The 9802-nt window shown below is 33.0% G+C and overlaps 1 pseudogene; it reads right to left on the bottom strand.

Annotated features, from left to right (window-relative positions):
* Positions 1–4957: 4957 nt before the first annotated feature.
* LOC148570227 (uncharacterized) lies at positions 4958–7027 on the bottom strand (annotated as a pseudogene).
* Between the last annotated feature and the right edge of the window lie 2775 nt (positions 7028–9802).

A 9802-nucleotide genomic window follows, 5' to 3' on the forward strand; every position in this document is an offset into this window, starting at 1 on the left:
AATGGATAAATCAAACATAACTCCTATTATACTAATATGGTCATTAAGAATGTACATGTAAAAAATTTTTTAAAATACAACAAGTTAGACTTAAAGATTGATGTATCTAAATTTAAAAAAAAAAATTTTAATATATTTTTAAATTTTTAAAAATTTAAATATTTTTACAAAAAATCAAGAATTAATTTATCTTTTTCTCTTCTTAGTTAATCTATATTCTTTTTTTTGGTCACAGGTGATGAAATTAGAGTAATCAATCTGCTCTCAATGACACATCCCTATTTTGGAACAAAAGTAGTTGGCGGTTGGCCACAAGATATGTTTCTGTCATCAATTCAAAGTTTCAGGAGAACAAATCCTCTTGACTGTTCTAGTTCATTAGTTATTTTATTTCTATTTATTTGTTATTACTTATTTCTCGTAATCCATTTTGACCGAAAATAAGGAAAAAGTTTAAAACTTAATTACCGATTGAAATTAAAAACATTTCAGATGTAATTATAAAGTTTTGTAAATCGATCTAACAAATTAATTGGGTAAATAACTTTTTCATTCTTTCCAATTATAAATTCAGTTTTGAATTTTATTTTTGGTGGTACACGATATCAATGTGATAGACCAATGATTAATCAATTGCAGATTAGAGTTCTATTTAAAAATTTGTTACTAGTTAATAAATTGCTGTATATACAAAATAAGATTCGAATTCTAATATTTATTTAAGCGGATTAATGTAGTAACTACTAAATTAACCCAAATTAATTTAATTTTAAATTTTATTTATTATTATAATTGTTTTGGACAAAGTCTAAATGATACGAGTTTAAAAAGGTATTTTTTATCATTTTAAAAGTAAGGAATAGGATGATAATCTTATATTTAAAATCTGATTATTATAGCAATTACACTATGCCAACTTTAGAAATTAAGGAGATCAAGAATTTATTTCAAGAACAATAATGTTGACTTCGCAGTTCTCATACATAAAAAATACGTCAATTATTAACTAAGAAGGATTAGAGAAGAGTAGAAGACACCGACTAATAAGCTAAGTAAGAACAGTAAAAAGTCCAAGAATCATTGAATTCAAATTTATTTATTTATATTTAAATTTGATTTGTTATTAGAGTTTATCAAAAATATTTGATTTAGTTTTAATTTATTTAGTAGTGTCTATAAAAATTTAAAATTTAAATTAAATTTGATCTAATTTATTAAAATCAAATCTAATTTTAATTTGTTACTATATCTTTAGGTGTTTAAAATTTAAATCAAATTTAATTTAATCTTAAGAGTTTAATATTTAAATTATATCTAATCTAATCTAATAAGATCAAATCTAATTTAAATTAGTTAGAATTAATTTTAGAATTATATTTTTAGTTTAATTCCATATTTTGTTATTTTATTATAGAAAAATTTGAGCCACTTTTAATAAGTTGATCAATTAGAAGTCTATTTAAGTAAAGTTGTAAGATATTTTATAAAATTTTTCATGAATAAATTTTTTAGTTGTTTTTATGCATTTATATATATATATATATATATATATATATATATTCAAGGGAGGTGAGTGATTTATTTTACTTGTTATATGAATAAAATTGAAAGATTCAGCCTAAGATAACTTTTAGTATTAATTCTTTCAGTTTTATACTATGATGCACGGACACTGACACGAATACGGGAAACGTCGACACGCGAATTTTAAAATCTTAAAAGACACGGGAACACGCATACATATAAAATATAAAGTATTTTTTAGATAAATCGTAATCATATTTTGATATTTTATTGATATTAAAATATAAATTAATTTTTTAAATTATTTTTAATGTCTTATTTTAATTATACCAAGTATTTAAAAATATTTTTTGTTTTAATAAATAATAATATATACTATATCTAAATTCATTTCAATAATATATGTTAAAAATAAGATTGGACACGCTGACACGTGATGGTATTTAGGTGTGTCTAAGTGTGTCCGGAAAAGAATTTTTTATTTTTTATTTTTTATAAAGACACGGTTAGACACAGCAGGCACGCGTATTAGACGAGTGTTGGTGAGTGTCGTGTCTGAAATGTGTCCGACACGCGGACACGGCAACTCAGCAAAGTATCCGTGCTTCATATATAGGTTTTATATCTTTAATTTAGGTTGTTAAAGATAGGTACTTTAAGGGTCGAGTAAAAAAAACCTTTTCAATAACTTAAGTTGCTAAAAACAGACTTTTTAAAAGTATAATAAAAAAATTCTTTATCTGTGTTATTGTTTTCGTTGTGTCTTCTATTTTTAACATTTTTTCTTTTTATTTGGTATTAGTTATAAGTCATAAATAAATTTTTATTTATTTACAAAGTTTAGGGTCTTAGTTTAGTTTACAATTTTACTTTAGTTATATTAAGCAAAAAATACAAAAACAATAAAAATTCATAAAAAGCATGAAGATTTAAAGAAAAAAAAGTGGTGATCAAGGGTGTTTTTGAAAAGTGCAGTAAAAAAAAGGAGAATGTTATACAATTAACAAGTTTATTGATGTTAATTTTCAAATATTGAAATATTTCATATTTGTTTCGAATTACTTTAGGGCATCCATTAGGATTAGGATTATTCTAGTGTCTTAAACTTTAGAAAAGTATTTCTTCTTATTTTACATCTTTTGTGACATAATCTAATTTTTTTTTGTTAAATTAGAAGTATTTATTATTAAGATTATCTTAGTTTGGTCTTTTTTTTTTTAATTTCTAAAGTGTAATTTGTTTAAACTTTAAAGCAATTCAAGAGTAAAAAAAGGCAAGAGTAACTTTAAAAGAGAAAAAAATCACAAATTAAGTCTAAATAAGTGTCCTAATTTGAGTTATATATACACAACTGAGAAGAGTGTTGTGAAGTTTTTATTATTCCTTTTGCTAGTTCCTAAATTAGAATCAATCAGAATTTAGGTAAATAGTGATGATAAAGGAATTTCGTATGAGAGAAATATTTTCAAGATGCAAATTTTGTTTTTTAAAAAAAGAATGATGCTGAAGCTTATTTCAAATGAAAATGGAAAGGTAAAGTTGATTTTTGCATGTTGTATAGAGGAAAAAAAATTAGATTGGTAGAAGTCAAATTTTTGGATGATGCTTGTATTTAGTGGAATGAGTTAGGTAGATCTAGAAGAAGATACGGAAAAAGGCCAATTCACACTTAGAAGAAGATGAAGAAAATAATAAGGAACTAGTTTCACTACATGAAAGTCATCGAATACCGTCGAATTTAGCGTCAGATTTGCTTAAAAAAATTCTCAATAACCTCTTTACCGTTGAATTTAGCGTTGGAATAAATGTGAAGGTATAAACCTCGCCGGTAAATAGTTACAGGCAGATTTTTAGCGTCCGATGCTAATTTCCATCGGAATTAGCGACGAAATATATGTGGTAGGATAACGCAATCTTATGAAAGTTACCGTTGGATTAATCCGACGGTAACATTAGCGCCCATGCTGTAAGTATCTGCGCCATTTTACCGTCGGATTAATGCCAACGGAAATTTTTTTGGAGATTTAAAAAAATAGACTGTTACCGTCGGTAAATTTCGACGGTAATGCCAACGATAGTATTTTTTATTTTTTTACATATATAATCATTTTTCGTCAATTTATAGCGTACCTTGATAATAGCATATAATTGAAATAGTACTTTAAACCTGATGTGAAATATCAAACATACAAAGAAAAAATACAGAACGATGGTAATTGATATATCTAAAATAATATTAATTATATTACATTCTTCTCAAAGTTTAGTAAAGAATTATACATATTATAGCACTATATTTACATTAACCCTATTCAGATTCATCTTCTTCTTCCTCTGGTTCATCATCCTCCTCCTCCTCGTTAGTTTTCTGATCATCGAACTCGTCTTCCTCTTCTTCGTCACTGTCGATCCTGTCTTCTTCTTGAAGTTCATCATTCTGTTGTGTTAGTGCATTGTCATGTATTCCAAGGTCAATGATATTATCATCTGTAACAGCCAAACTAAGGGTAATTGGCTCACCGATATCAACCACGATTTTCAATGGAATTGGGTCATCAATCTGGTAAGGTTCCTGACCCTCTGTCCTATCATTAGACTCGATGCGGCGTCTTAACTTAGTCTTAACCACAACTACCCAACTAGACTTGCATGAACTTGGATAAGGCAAAAAGTACACCTATTGTGTATTTTGAGGTAGAATAAAAGGACCATAGTATCTATATTTCCTAGTTATATTAACTTCAGTAATATCGTAGTCCTTGTGCTTTCGTGTTCCTGGTCACGAACTTGGATCATACCATTCACATTTAAATACACACACCTTGTATATAGTGTGACAGAAATATTCTAATTCAATTATGTTGTGCAACACACCAAACCAATCAGAATGACTACCGCCTGAATTCCCACAAATCCAAACTCTGATATTATCTGTTTTCTTCTCAATCGACCACTGTAAGATATAGAAACGATATCCAATAATAGTATACATCGGGTAGCTAGTGCCCTTGTTTATTGGGCCCCACTAAGTACAACTAGCTCTGAATTTGTTGTATCAGATAGATGCAGCTGACATATTCTCTAAACTAACGTGAAAAGTTATTCGATGAGGTATCAGGATTTGCCTCTTGGAATGACCTATATGATAGAATAGGATAAATAAGTTTTGATTAGATTAAAAAGTTATATTATTACTGATTGCAATATTTACGAGGACTTAAAAAACTCACATGAGGTACGGTAAAATCTGGTCACAGTTAAGCAGCACAGGCAGATGTGTGGCATCGATTTCCTTTTGCACTAACTAGTAGGCATTTTCTGTACCCACTACAGCTCCTTCTAGAGCAAAGATTGGGTATCTTGTTCTACCCGACGATGATTCTCACCCCACATTGTTCCTTGCAACTCTTCTTCTGCGTGACTCAACACGAGGCTAAAAATAGAATGAGAAAAATGCAGATGTTTCCTTAGTTAGGAATGCTTCACATATGCTGCCTTCAATCCGAGTCCTGCTCTTCATGGTGCGCTTGAATGAACCAATCATCTTCTCAAACGGATACATCCACCAAAATTGGACTGGCCCACATAGTAGTGCTTTGAACGGTAGGTGGACTACTAAGTGTTCCATAACGTCAAAAAAAGATGGAGAGAATATCCTCTCTAGTTTACAAAGTATGATTGAAATGTTCTTTTCCATGACTGTGATATCATTAATGCTAAGTTTGGTAGCACGTAACTCCCTAAAGAGCTCACTTAAGGGTTTTCAGATGTTAGTTGGAAGTACTCTGAATGCGACCGGAAGCAAAGACTCCAAGAATACGTGACAATCACGAATTTTTAACCCACAAGCCTACCCTATGACACGTTTGCACACTGCACAAGTTAGAGGCGTAACCATCAAGAAACCTCAATTCCCTAATCCACCTACAAATATTTCGCCTCTGCTCCTTCGTTAGAGCAAACACTGCATTTGGTTTAGCCCACCGCCCATTATCAAGTCTCTTTAAGTTCAGATTTGGTAGCTTACAAATGTCCATCAAGTCTAACTATGCCTTATCATTATCCTTTGTTCACTCATCGTCCATTACTGTGTGCATGATATTATCGAACACATTTTTCTCAATGTGCATCACATCAAGACAATGTCGACCCATGTTGTCTCTTTAATAAGGCAACTCTTAAAATATACGTTGTTTAGTCCAATTATGCTCCCTGTCATATCCCGGAGGTCTCAAACTTATCCTGTTTTTGATAATCTTTAGGATTCTACTGACACGATACCAAACTTGCCTACCACTCAACTTTACGGGTGTCTCTTGGTGTTTAGTTGTATTCATTTTGAACTAGTCCATTTTAGTTGCGCCAAAAAGGATGATCAATGTTAAGGAATCTTTGATGGCAATCAAACCACAAATTCTTACCACTATTCGTCAACCAAAAGGCATTTGTATCCTCCATAATAATGAGACATGCCAATCTGCCCTGAGTGGATCATCCTGACAACATCTTGTACGCAAGAAAGTCATTAATGGTCCACATTAATGTAGCACGCAGTTAAAAATTTGTCTTCGTCGAAATATCATATGTTTCGACATCATGGATCTACAAGTCCTTTAACTCATTCACCAAGAGTTGAAAAAGACATCTATTTTGGCTTTTGGATTACTGGGACCAGGTATGGTGCAAGTTAGGAACATGTACGGGTCCTTCATGCACATTTCAAGACTCATGTTATACGGTATCATGACTACAGAACAACAAGAGTACGCGTTATCGAAATTGAAATTCGGTGCAAACTCATCAGAGCACAAAGCTAATCTGACATTTCTCGGCTCACTTGCAAATGTAGTATGCACCCGATCAAAATGCTTCCAGGCTTCTCCGTGTGACGGGTGCGTCATGATTCCATCATCCCTTTTGTTGTTACTATGCTAGGTCATGTGAGGTACCAAACTCATCGATGCATACAATCGTTTTAGCCTAGGGATCAAGGGCAAGGAGTGCATATGTTTCATTAGAACTTTCTTTAACCGGCGTTACTAATCTGTTCTCTTTCGACTTGGAACTTCGGTGATTTACAGAATCTGCATTTATTTAGGTCAGCATCCCTCTTGTAATACAGCAGACACCTATTTAAACAAAAATTAATTTTCAATGAATTTAAACCGAATTCCGAAACTAGCTTCTTTGTTTCGTAGTGGTTTCGGAGGATGCCAGTGGTCCCGACAGGTACCAGTTTGTTGCAAAGAGTGACCTACTTATCAAAAGACTCTTGAGAATGATTTGACTTCGACTTAATAGTCATCATTCTAACACATGCTGACAACTCTGAATGAACGCAACCCTCAAACAACAGTCTCTGAGCAAATTCTAATAAATGATAAAATATCTTTGCCTCTGGGCTAGGCTCTTATTTAACCTGTTCCAATTCTGTAACACCTGTTACATCAAACACCATCTCGTTGTATCTCCTTTGGTTACCCTCCCAAGTCATGTCTTCCATGTTTAGTTCTCTTTCCACCTAAACCCACGTTGATCGACAATCAGACCTATTCAAATTCGAGGCAGACCTGTTAACTCCCTGTTCGTCCACTTCTCCATGCTCCATCCACATCCAATACCCATCCTTGAACTCATTAGGGTAAAGGTGAAGCGTTATATCCGTAGATCCTAACCACTTAGTCAGCCAACACTTTTTCACAAAGATATCTAGATACCCCTTCAGACTTAAAACGGTTCCATGCTGAACACATGCGCAACAAACGCGTCAACCCCCACATCCATCGTTATTCCTATCATACATCCATAGATGATGACTTGGAATCATATTAAAACACACATCCTTGTGGGCATTACCTCCTCAATTTGCATCTTCTTCATCAGAGATAGAGGCATCAAGTTAATACTTTCTCCCAAGTCACAGAGAACTTTTTCAATGTTGATATCTCCAATTGTGCAGGGAATTTGAAAACTCTCAGGATCCTTCAATTTTTGTAGCAACTTCTTTTGGATGATAGCATTGCATTTTTTAGTGAGGATCTATCTCATCTTCCTTCAAAGTTCTCTTCTTGGACATTAGCTCCTTCATAAACTTGGCATGAAGTGACAAATTTAGCAAAAGAAATATTAATTTGTAACTTCCTGAGGACTTCCAAAACTTAAAAAATTGCTTGTCCTTGGTCTCCTTTTGTAACCTTTGAGGGAATAAAATCTTGGGTACATATGCCTGTGTTTTTGCTTTTTCTCTTGGAGCTAGAGAGGAGGGTGCAGGAGCTTTATCTTCTTGCTTTTTGCCTTCCACAGGAGCTTCTTAAAGTTTTTACTCTTTGCTTGTGGCTTCTTTACCCATCATTCTTCCACCTCTTAAATTGATGGCTTTGCATTCTTCTCTTGGATTTGGAATAGTGTCACTTTGGAAGGCATTTACGGGTTTCTTAGCTAATTGCTTGGCAAGTTGGCCCACTTGCATTTCCAAATTTCTGATGTAAGATTCTTAGTTCTTGAAGTTGGCTCTATTTTTTTGCATGAAGCTTGAAGTTTGTTGGAAAAATGTGGATGTGATTTGAGAGAATTTTTTCATGGCAATTTAAATAGTGGAGGGCTTTTGAGGATTTTGGAATGGTTGTGTAGGAGGTATTTGTTGTTGGTAGTGTTGAAATTGTTGAAGTTTCTTTGTCCTTGGTTTCTCCATCCAAAGTTAGGGTGGTTTCTCCATCCAAAGTTAGGGTGGTTTCTCCATTCAGGGATATAAGTTTTGGGAAATGGATCATTGTGCGGTAGTCTAGATGAACCCATGTAGTTCACTTGTTCAACAGAGAATTGTTCACGATTGAGTGGCTCACAACCTTTACTCTGAGGGGCTCTTCCACCTATGTCATAGGTAATACCTTGTGTTCCTACTCTGAGTGCATTGATTTGTTGAGACATAGCCTTGTTATGTGCTGGAATAGTGTCCAATGTGTCCAATTCCATCACTCCTCTCTTTATTGTTCTTTCAAAAGAGTATAGGTACTGATTGTTGACCACGATCTCAATCAACTCTAATGCTTCTTCAGTTGTTTTCATGTGCAGAGATCTTCCAATTGATGAGTCTAGTAAATTCCTAGAAGCATGAGTAATTCTGTCATAAAAGATTTGGAGTTGTACCCAGTTAGTAAATATATCTGGGGTGCACTTTTTCAGTATTTTCTTGTATCTCTCTCAGGATTCATAAAAGGATTATCCATCTTTTGTGTGAAAGTTTAGATATCATGTCTCAGCTTTGTCAACTTCTATGGTGAACAAAATTTGGTTAGGAACTTAATGAGCAAATCATCCTATGTTGATATATTCTCCAGCGGCTGGGTTTAGAGCCACTACTTGGCTCGGTCCCTCACAGAGAATGAGAACAAATTCAATTGATAGGCTTCGGAAGAGACTCTATTGGTCTTGATTGTGTCACAAATTTGTAGGAAGCTGGATATGTGCATATTCGAATATTCTTGAGGGCTCCCACTAAATTGACTTTGTTGCACTAAGAAGATGAGTTGAGACTTCAATTCAAAGTTATTTACCTCCACATTAGGTGCTACTATGCTGCTTCCACAATTTTCAAGAGTGGGGTTGGTGAAAGATCTAAGAGTCCTTCTGGCATTAGCATTGTTGCTGTTAGGATTGTTGTTGTTGTTGTGTGCCATTGTGCCTAGCTCTTCAGACTCCTTTACTTCTTCCACTATTTCAACTTTTTCTCTTTGATATTTAGATATCTTCCTTATTCGGAATAGTGTTCTTTCAATCTCTGGATCAAAGTGGAAAGGCTCTTTATCCTTATTATCCTGCATAAACACACAGACAACAAGAAAAATTGAAATTTTCTACGTCAGAGTGAATGGTCTAATTTAGGTAATCAATTATCTGGTTTGTTGTTAATTTCAATTATCTTCGACAATGTCGCCAAAAATTTGATGGAGATTTTCTAAAACTCGGCAAGTGCATCGAATCATATCAAGTAATACCATGGGAGTGGGTTATCGTTCCCATGAGGGTTAATGGACTAAACAAGCAAGATTAACTGATTATTCTAGTTAGACAGTTGAAAACTTGAATTGAGATGAATTAAATATCAAAACAACAAATTAAACGAAAGCAACAGTAATTGAGTAAAGAAAGTGATATGATTAAAAATATTAAGGCTTTGGAGATGTTTAGACTTTAGGAGAAATACTTTACACTATCTACTTTGATCATGCAGAAATTTATCCTTGAAAAATCATAATTAACTAAATCCCAATTCTTTGGT

The sequence above is a fragment of the Arachis ipaensis genome, chromosome B3, assembly GCF_059453495.1.
Source record: "Arachis ipaensis isolate K30076 ecotype BB chromosome B3, ASM5945349v1, whole genome shotgun sequence".
Classification (NCBI taxonomy): domain Eukaryota; kingdom Viridiplantae; phylum Streptophyta; class Magnoliopsida; order Fabales; family Fabaceae; genus Arachis; species Arachis ipaensis.